The following is a 9,444-nucleotide window of genomic DNA, read 5'->3' on the forward strand; positions in this document are numbered from 1 at the left end:
CTTTCCAACTAAGTGAATCAGTGATGAGGTCCTTCTTTCCAGAGACTGACGTGTTTCAAGTCAAAATGACTCTTTCTCAAGTGCTCTCTAGTAATTTTGACTTGGAACTTTCCTTTTTTACCTGGGCTATAGCCTAGGTGCCCAATGTAATCAGGGAGCCATTTCTAATTTCTTTTCTATTATATTTATTATTTGTATTCGTGCTGCTAGGTCCAGTAGGGCGCACCTGCTGGGAGAAGGCAGCAGAAAAGGTGAATGTGTGGGTGCACCTGGAAACTTACAGATTCAGTAATGTCACAGGTGTATGGCAAACCTGACTCAGTGCACACGTGCCTGGATCTGCACACATCCGGACCCAGCAGTAGCCTAGAGGGGGACCCTGTGTGAATGTAGCCTAGGGGTCCTACATGTCATTAATCCACCACTGTGTACATCCTGAATCAGGGTCCTTAGTAGCTAACAAACAAAAGATGCACTTCCTTCTAAAGACACACAATTTATCTATCATCTTACCTAGGAAAGTGTTTGCGTTTTATATGAGTACATTTTCATCATCTGGTCAGAATTAACCTAGATTAAAAGTGGAAGCTGAATATCCAACCCAAGGTTCAGGAGTTGTATGGCCACAAAACCACAATGTTCCTATTACTTCTACCAGTGTGTTCTGAATGACACACAAGCAAAGGGCATTTCAGGAGACAGAGGAGAAGCTATTTGCACTCTCTCTTCGCTCTTGGAGGTTATTTTTGCACTTGGCCTCTTGCCTTTCTTCTAAACAAGTATAATTGGTCTGCTTTTTTGGTTTCTATTTTTATTTTAGTTTTCTGCCTTTTTCTAAATTGAACTTCGTATCGCTATCTGGTTGCAAGTGTCAAATACTGGCTATATATGATAAGGTATAGTATTAGTTGTTTTTAAGCTTAATATCATTTTCAAATGATGGCAATGTATATCGGAGTTAAGGAATTATTAAAGCATGTCTTTTAAATTAAACATTGCACAAGTACAGTATATATGCACATTTATGAATGAATTATTGAATTTCTGTGAATCCAGTGCAAACCCTCATAGGTTTGTTAAAGCAAAACTGTGAATTGTAATAAATTTACATTTAATTTATAATTTATATTATTGTGTATCTCTGGCTGAAGGTTTGCATACAGAGTAGGATACAGATTTAATTTAATAAACTGAAATAGCCAGAAAAGCCTTCAACTATAAAAAAAAACCAAAAAAAAAACTTGTTCCAATTCAAATCATATCACAATTAACTCTTCTTTGACCTGCAGGGGCTTGTCGTTTTCTCACCATAGCAACAACATGGATGAGACTTTTGCTCTTGCTTTATAGGTGGTTCATTCCCATGACAATATTATTCATAAACAGCAGCAAATTAACATCATGAAATCTGATTTCTGTTTGAGCCTAAATGTTGCGAAAAAGCTTTGAGGAAATGTTATAAATTGTGTAAGAAAATTAAAAATAAAATTTTCATTTTACAATAGAATACCTGTATTACTCTTTGTCAATTTGTTACACTGCAAATTCCCAATTTAAAGATCTGCCCATAGGTAATCTGTTAAAAGCTTTTTCCTTTCAATGGCAGATAAGTCGCTAAATATATTAGTGCTTTCCGAAACAAATAGTAAATAAATTAATAGGGATTTTGTTTTCATACAAAGGAAAAACTGTACACATTGTGCATATATTGTCATTAACAACTTTTAGTGCACTTTTCATTCATTGCAACTGACTAGTCATGATGAGCATACTGGCATGTTTCACTAAAATATTTGAGAAACCACCAAAAAATTCACAAAACCATAACTTTTTACTGACATGGATAAGAGTCAATGGGATGGCAAAGGACATTGCAAGTAAGTCGTTGTTTCTCTCTGCAACAGCATATACATTGCCCTACCGTGTTAGAGAAGCTCCTTTGCACTCTGCTGCAAGTGTTCTATATGAAGAAAAAAGCTCCCATTTTTGCCAATTTCATCCAAACACGGTGCGTGGACAGGTCGATGTAGAAGGCAAAATTCTAGTGTGGATTTGCCGAAATTTTCACCATTGGTGAATCTGTAACGTAAGATATACCAAAACTGATACCAAGGACCCGGTCATGGCTCATGGCTCAACAGCCGCTTCCCAAGGAGCCCTCCACTACTCGGATGCCGACAGATCTTAAAGTGAGAGGACCAAGAAGATTGTTCTGGGACAGAAAGGGCGGGGAACAGGAAGTGCAGTCATGGAACAGGCCAGGTCACTACCAGACAGGCAGTGCGGTATGAAATCAGTAACCAGAAGTGTAATTGAAGTCACAGCCCAAGGTCAACACCAATCAGTACAATCAGTCAGGATCCGAAAAATGGTCAGTAACAGGCAGGGGTCAGTACAGGCAGTGAATCAGAAGACATCGGGGACAGGAAAGGTTCAAGAACACAGCTCAGACTATAAACGCACCCTGGAACTATGGAAAAATGTACCTACATTGTGCAATGAGAATAGGAACGATGTGCTTTAAATATTTGAATTTTGTGGCAAGCGCGATGACGTCATGCACTGTTTTATTAATAAAGAAAAAAAGAAAATTATTTTTAAAATGTTTAATCATTTGGATAAAGTAGAGCCTATGAGAGGAACCCTTCCAGTAATTCACAGCTTTCTGAATAACAGGTTTTTGGATAATGGATCCCATACCTGTAGTTCATATTTTACACAAAATATTTTTGTACTCTAATAGTACTGTAAATTAAAATTTTAAAAAAAAGATTGAAATGATCTGTATTATTGTTTTGTAGCAATGGTTTTTTTTGATTTACTGTTGGAGTTGGATTGCAGCAAGCAAAGGAAAATAGTTATGAGCAGGTTCATAGATGACGTAGACATGCCTTTTAGATTGAAAATTAAATGGCTAAGATATTTAATTCCGTGTCTGAGAATACATGCATGAATGGTTAGAACTTGGATTGAAACATACTCCAAGGCTGTATTTGATTGAATAAGTGTTATGAAGTTTGATTCATACAGAGTAGCATTTCATTCATATATTCATATGTAGTTCCTCTATATCGGCCAGGTTATGCCTGGTATCCGTTGTTTAAACAATTTTAAAATCGCATTGGCTACTACATCTGCCCAATTCAAAAGTTATATAGATCTAGATGAACAAAGGCTCCTTCTTATATCCTAGCCTGCTTAATACTAGCAAGTAAAACATGATTTGTTATCTAGCTTTTATGGAAGAAATTGTTTAAAAATGAAACATTTGTTCACTAAAAAACATATTACATTTGCTTTTATCATTAACACATCTTGTGCTGGTCAGATATCATTGATTCAATGGCTGAAAAGGGTGACCCCTTGTAATTATTCACTGATTTGGATGACTGAGATCATCAGTCATGGACCATGGCAGTCTAGCTTAACGTCAACATTACCCAATAATGATTTAATTTACCAATTACAATGTGCAACCATACAATCATCTGATTTTGTTTTCAGTTACATGTGTAGTATCCTGAAGCTAAACGTTCTTTGTTTATTTGCTTTTTTTAGCTACTGCATCTACTGTATCTACTAAATGTCTGCTTAAAACTGTTAATAAACTTAGGCTTGCTTTGCTGTGTTCAATTCTTAATGTTGACATGCCAAATACAAGTTAATGATGGGACAGGGCTAAAGCCAATTCTGCTTTTACTTACAGTACAATGCTGCCTCAAGTGCATTCTTGCATTTAAGCATTAATAATGCTATCAAGTCTCTAGATTTTTATAAAATACCAAATAAAGGTTTGAGTAAAAACATTAGTCACCATTATTATACACAACATTATTTAAAGAATAAGAAAACTCATTTCAAAGAAATATATTTTTCTTTGAACTGGAGGTTTAATGAAGGGATGTTAATTGAAGATTAGCAATTCAATAATAATGCTGAATTAAAAAAAATAATGCCTTATCACTGACCAATCAGTATTACTGAAAAGTCTTTTTATATAAGTATGTGTTTACTTCAGAAGTGCTAAATTGAACTTGGAATGGTTAGGAGCCAATTATCCCCAAGCCAATGTGACCCAAATCTGAAGTTACAATTGATAATAATAAATAAATAATAAAATGATTTCATATTCATGGAAAGAAATATAGGAAGCCCAATATGTTGGTGAATGTACTAACATTCGAATGTCTATTTTATGTTTACTCATCTTTCGAAAGTTTTGTTTTTTCTCTATTTCTCTAAAACTCTAATACAAAAATTATCCAAGTTAAAGTTGTCGAGGTCCTATAGAAGTCTGTGGGAGCTGCGCTGATCCTATTGGACTATTTTTAATCAATTCAGACTTTTAGATGTTTTTAGATTTTCTTTCACTAGTAATTATCTGAAAAACTCTAAATTTTAGAGCTTTTAGTTTTTTTATTTGTATTGTTCAGCTTTTTTTCTACCATTCATGCTTTTTATATTTGGATCTTTTAATAAATCTCATAACATTCATGGTTTTAGAGAGTTTATTCGTGGTTTCTACGTCACTCCACATAACAGCATGTTTGGTAAAAAAACAAATAACAATTATATTAAAGGTCCTCTGGCAATATCAATAAACTAATGTCTATAAGTTTCAGAACACTCTCAAAACAATTACAAACTTTGAAGAATTCAAAATCACTAAAGTACAATTTGCCACACTGAGAGAGATTTCCACCATATATACAAGGGTGATTTTAAAAACACAAGTATGTATTTCCACTAAATTCAAGAGTAGTTTTAAACAAAAGATCAAAACTCTTATTTAGACTTTTAGAATGTTGTGTCTGTGATACAAGCTCTGTGAGTAGTTTCCTGAGTAGTTTGTCCACATCACAACATCTTTCTTTACAAAGAACATCACTTGGCAGAAAGCAAGTTAGGACATTAGCCTTTCTGCCTTAACACTGCTCTCACTACATATGAAGGACCCTGTGAAGCTGGGCAATCCACTCCAGGGCTGGGGCAACCAACCCCTTTAGAAGAGTGGGGCAGCGACCCAACAAGAGGCAGGGGTTCTGTCAGGGAGGTAATTTGGGATACGGACTGCCAGGAAGGTGTGAGCTGGCACCGGGGTGCACTCACTAGGATGGTGGTGGAGGATCTGCACCTGTCAGTCAACAGCGGCACCTGTGTATATAGTTAGGAAATCTATTGTGAAGGAGCAAGTGGTGTCCCTAATCCATGGTGAAGACAGGCCACCTAGGGGTAGGGACCCCAAACAAACCCACTGGTCCCCCAAGTTGGTAGCTGGGCTTGGTGCCAACAACCCCAACTCTGGAAAAATGAAAGTTACAGAAGGGTAAAGAAACAACTGATGATTGACAAAGTATGAGTACCCATGCTCTTACTGAAGAAACAGAGGATGCTGAGTGTATGATGAGGTGCCACAGCACAATGTCAAGATTGTACTCGGCAACATGAATGGCAAGATAGGTAAAGATATAGTATTCAAACCACCTATCAGTGCAGAGAGTTTGCACAAGTCTATCAACATTGCTAGACTAGTAGGTTTGTCCCCTAGAAAGGGTGAGTCTGTTTCTAGTACAAAGTTCCTGCACAAGATCCGTGCCAACAGGCTGGTGCTATTAGCAAAGGAGGTAATTGGAGATTACCCCAATCACTGACCTCATTTTCACCATCTGCTGCATCTTTGAAAAGTGTTATGAGTACAACATCAAGTTGTTCATTGATTATAAATGAGCCTATGACAGAGTAGATTGCAGGTACCTGTTCAAGACTCTGCCCTCACTTGGAATCCCTAGAAAATATAGTCGGCTAGTCCAGATGACGTTGTGGGACACTCAAAGCAAGGTCAAGGAACCAGTGTCCTGGAAGTTCCAAGTCAGCAGGAGCCTGAGACAATGTATGCACCCTGCTCAACCTCACCTTGGAGAGAGTGGTGTGTAGCATCAGGATAAACCCAGGGTCACCAATTCAGTGCTGGCCTGTGCAGATGACATTGGCCAGTTTATGAAAGCTGGAAGAGGCATCTGGGCAGGCAGTGCTGGTAGTCAACAAGCAGAAGACTAACTACATGCTCATGATGCAAAGCACAAGCAGGGCCAGGCTTGCTTCAGTTAGATGACTACAGCTATGAGAGGGTACACATGTTCAGAGAGGAATGAAACCGACTTAGGGGCAGATTTACTAAAGGGCTAAGTGGCTAACGATAGCAATATTTTGGCAGAAATGCCTTCCGCAGGGACATCGCCAATTTACTTACAGATGTAAGCAAAATTTTGCTCTTGCGAATTCAGGAAAATGCGAATTTTACTGAACGTTACCTCTTTCACCAGAGTTGACTTTGTCACCTCATACCAGGCGCTGCTAAAATTAAGCTAGATCTTCCTGAATCTTACGTCACTTACATCATATCCTGTCTGCTGGAAATGCATTAAAATTTTAAATACGCTGTCATCAAGAGAGGAAGGCTCCACTTGGCCAGCTATCTGGAATGCATGGGAGAGGAGCAAGCTGCGAGGAAGGTCTACTGTCAATGGACAGTGGGGGTCATTTATAAACACTGGGCAAATTTGCACATGGGCAATTACCCATAGCAACCAATCAGATGATTGCTTTCATTGTTTTCCTTGCAGGTGGCTGATAAAAGCTACTCACTGATTGGTTGCTATGGGTTACTGCCCAGGTGCAAATTTGCCCAGTGTTTATAAATAAGCCCCAGTGTTAGGGAAATCAGGCTCAACAGATGTCTGCATGAGGCGAGTGAGTGATTAAATTGTACAAATAATGAAAATCAGGATGGAAAAGTATAAATGTGATTCTTAGTAGAAATTACAGCCCTAACTCTCACCCCATTCATCCACTTAGGAGTTGGTGAGAGCTGGAGCTCTATAGGCAAAAAAAACAAGCTTTTGCATAGAAAAGAGGAAAATATTAAGGACATTATGATCACTACTAATTGTCCTATGTCACTTTCCATTTAATTGAAGTAATAGGAAATGCGTCACTGGTCACCCTGCACCTTTTCAGCTATGCTATAAAAGCATGCCATGGGAGTGCATCTGCAGCAAGTGATATTTTGATCAGTGCCACAGAAGAATTACATTAGTTAATTGCTATTAAATTTGCAATACGGATCCTATATACTAGACTTAGAGGCTCAGTAGTCCTATAGCAGTCGTAATCCATACCTTCAAATACATCTCCAGTAGCTATCCATTTTTCAACCTTGCTAAGACTTATTAAGGCAGATTAGAGCCATGGTTGTGCATGCGAGGGGCATATTTTTCATTTTACTATTTTACATGTTGGCAGTGCACACCAGGTGACACTTAAGATAGTACTGGAGCTCCATAGAGGGAGGGTCCTGTTTAGATATTATGAGGCTGTAGGAATACTGATGGCAGGCCCTTTGATGTTATACTTTGTATCCCATGCTGGATACTTTATCTGGCACAATGGATGTAAATGACCACTAAAGGACAAACATTCTCAAAGGGTCAAGCTGAATAACTTTATATTTATTCCCCATTTGATTCTTTTTAAGGAATCTAGGGTGATAAATGTAGGCAACAGTTTAAAATATGACAATGACTAATGTGACAGTTATTTGAATTGAACTTGATAGCTATCACCAATTTCTTTCTCTGTAAACAGCTACATTAGATAATATATTGATTCACTTTCTTTCTCTGGATTTAATGTGAGGATATGTTTGACACACACGCTTGGTACAGCAGTGGCTTGTCCGTACTTTGAGGAAAAATATGTCCTTGTTATACGTGCTCAATGCTAATGAGTTTACCATTGCTCCATCTGCTGTCACTGAAAAAGTGACCTTTATTTTTTTCAAATAGCCTTAATATTTCTTGTAGTGTAACTGATATTTCACAGATCTATTTTAATTTTGTGACCTTTTGTGCTTAGTTTTTCTCGCATGACACTTTCTCTCATTTCACATTATTTGCTGCTTAACTTCCAGCAGCTTATTGACTGTGTAAAATGCATTGTCTGGACTGTAAATGTAGTAACATAAAATGCTCTGTCTGTCTGTCTGTTTATCTATCATTTATCTATTATTTATCTATAATCTATCTATCTCTCTATCTCTAGTTATTTAGCAATCTGTCATCTATCTATTATTATATGTACTATCAAACCCCCCCCCCCCACCCCCATTTGTCTGCATTTAACTGTCTGCCTATATCCTTGCAAGTTTAGCCACAATGCTAAGGTACAGAATTCACTTCTAATACCAAAATGGCATCTGATTTTTTTCCTCTTTGACTAAAACAGATTAAGCCAGTTGATATAGAATAATGGTGCAGATTACAATGTTCATTTGCCTTAAAATAAATTAGACATCTTAATAAATACACTACTGTAATTTTCCTAATGGATGATAGTGATGCATGGTAGTAATTAATTTGTTACAGACAAAAATGGAGCTTTATAAACATGCTGTTTATTTAACACCATGGTTTACATCGTTTTTTTAAGGAGTAAATTTACTTGCACACCTTTCTGAATATGTTCCATAGATTTCTTTTTACTTAAATATTTTTTAAAAAAAAGTTAAGGTCTGAGGTCTCATTCATTCTAGTGTTTTTAATTTACCCAAATCCCCTCAATTTACCATAGGGATGCACCGAATCCACTATTTTGGATTCGGCCGAACCCCCGAATCCTTCGCAAAGGATTCGGCCGAATACCAAACCGAATCCGAACCCTAATTTGCATATGCAAATTAGGGGTGGGAAGGGGAAATTTTTTTTACTTCCTTGTTTTGTGACAAAAGTCACGCGATTTCCCTCTCCACCCCTAATTTGCATATGCAAATTAGGATTCGGATTCGGTTCGGCCAGGCACAAGGATTCGGCCGAATCCGAATCCTGCTGAAAAAGGCCGAATCCTGGCCGAATCCCGAACCGAATCCTGGATTCAGTGCATCCCTAATTTACCAATAAATCTGTTAGAAAAATTCTTAAAGGGACATCTGCCATTCATTTTTACATGATTTTGACAAATTTTAGCTGAAGTAGCTGAAGTATTTTCTGATTTGGATTTTTAGCAGCTTTGGTGCGTAATAAGTCTTTAAAAATGTTAGTGTTTTTTTCCTCTAAAAATGTGAGTTTTTTCCCCTTTAAAAACTGAGCCAGAAAAATTCAAGATTTAATACAGTAAATAGGCCCCTTAGTGATATGCTTTTTGCAGTTATGCATTCCGTTTAATTGAAAATTGGCACAATAAAAAAGGATATTGTCACGACTGGCACCCAGAACCCAGAACCAATGCTAGGCTCCCTGGTCTCGGCTCTTGCTTCCGCCTTCAACAGCCGCCTTTCACCTCGGGAGGAGCCTTTGGCTAATTGGATGCCGCCAGGTCTTGTTAAGAGAGGAGCCATGGTAAGGGTGCTGGACGAGCAGAGGGACACGATCGTTTAGCAAAGTCTAAGAC

This window comes from Xenopus laevis, chromosome 4S (genome assembly GCF_017654675.1).
Source record: "Xenopus laevis strain J_2021 chromosome 4S, Xenopus_laevis_v10.1, whole genome shotgun sequence".
In the NCBI taxonomy this organism is placed as follows: domain Eukaryota; kingdom Metazoa; phylum Chordata; class Amphibia; order Anura; family Pipidae; genus Xenopus; species Xenopus laevis.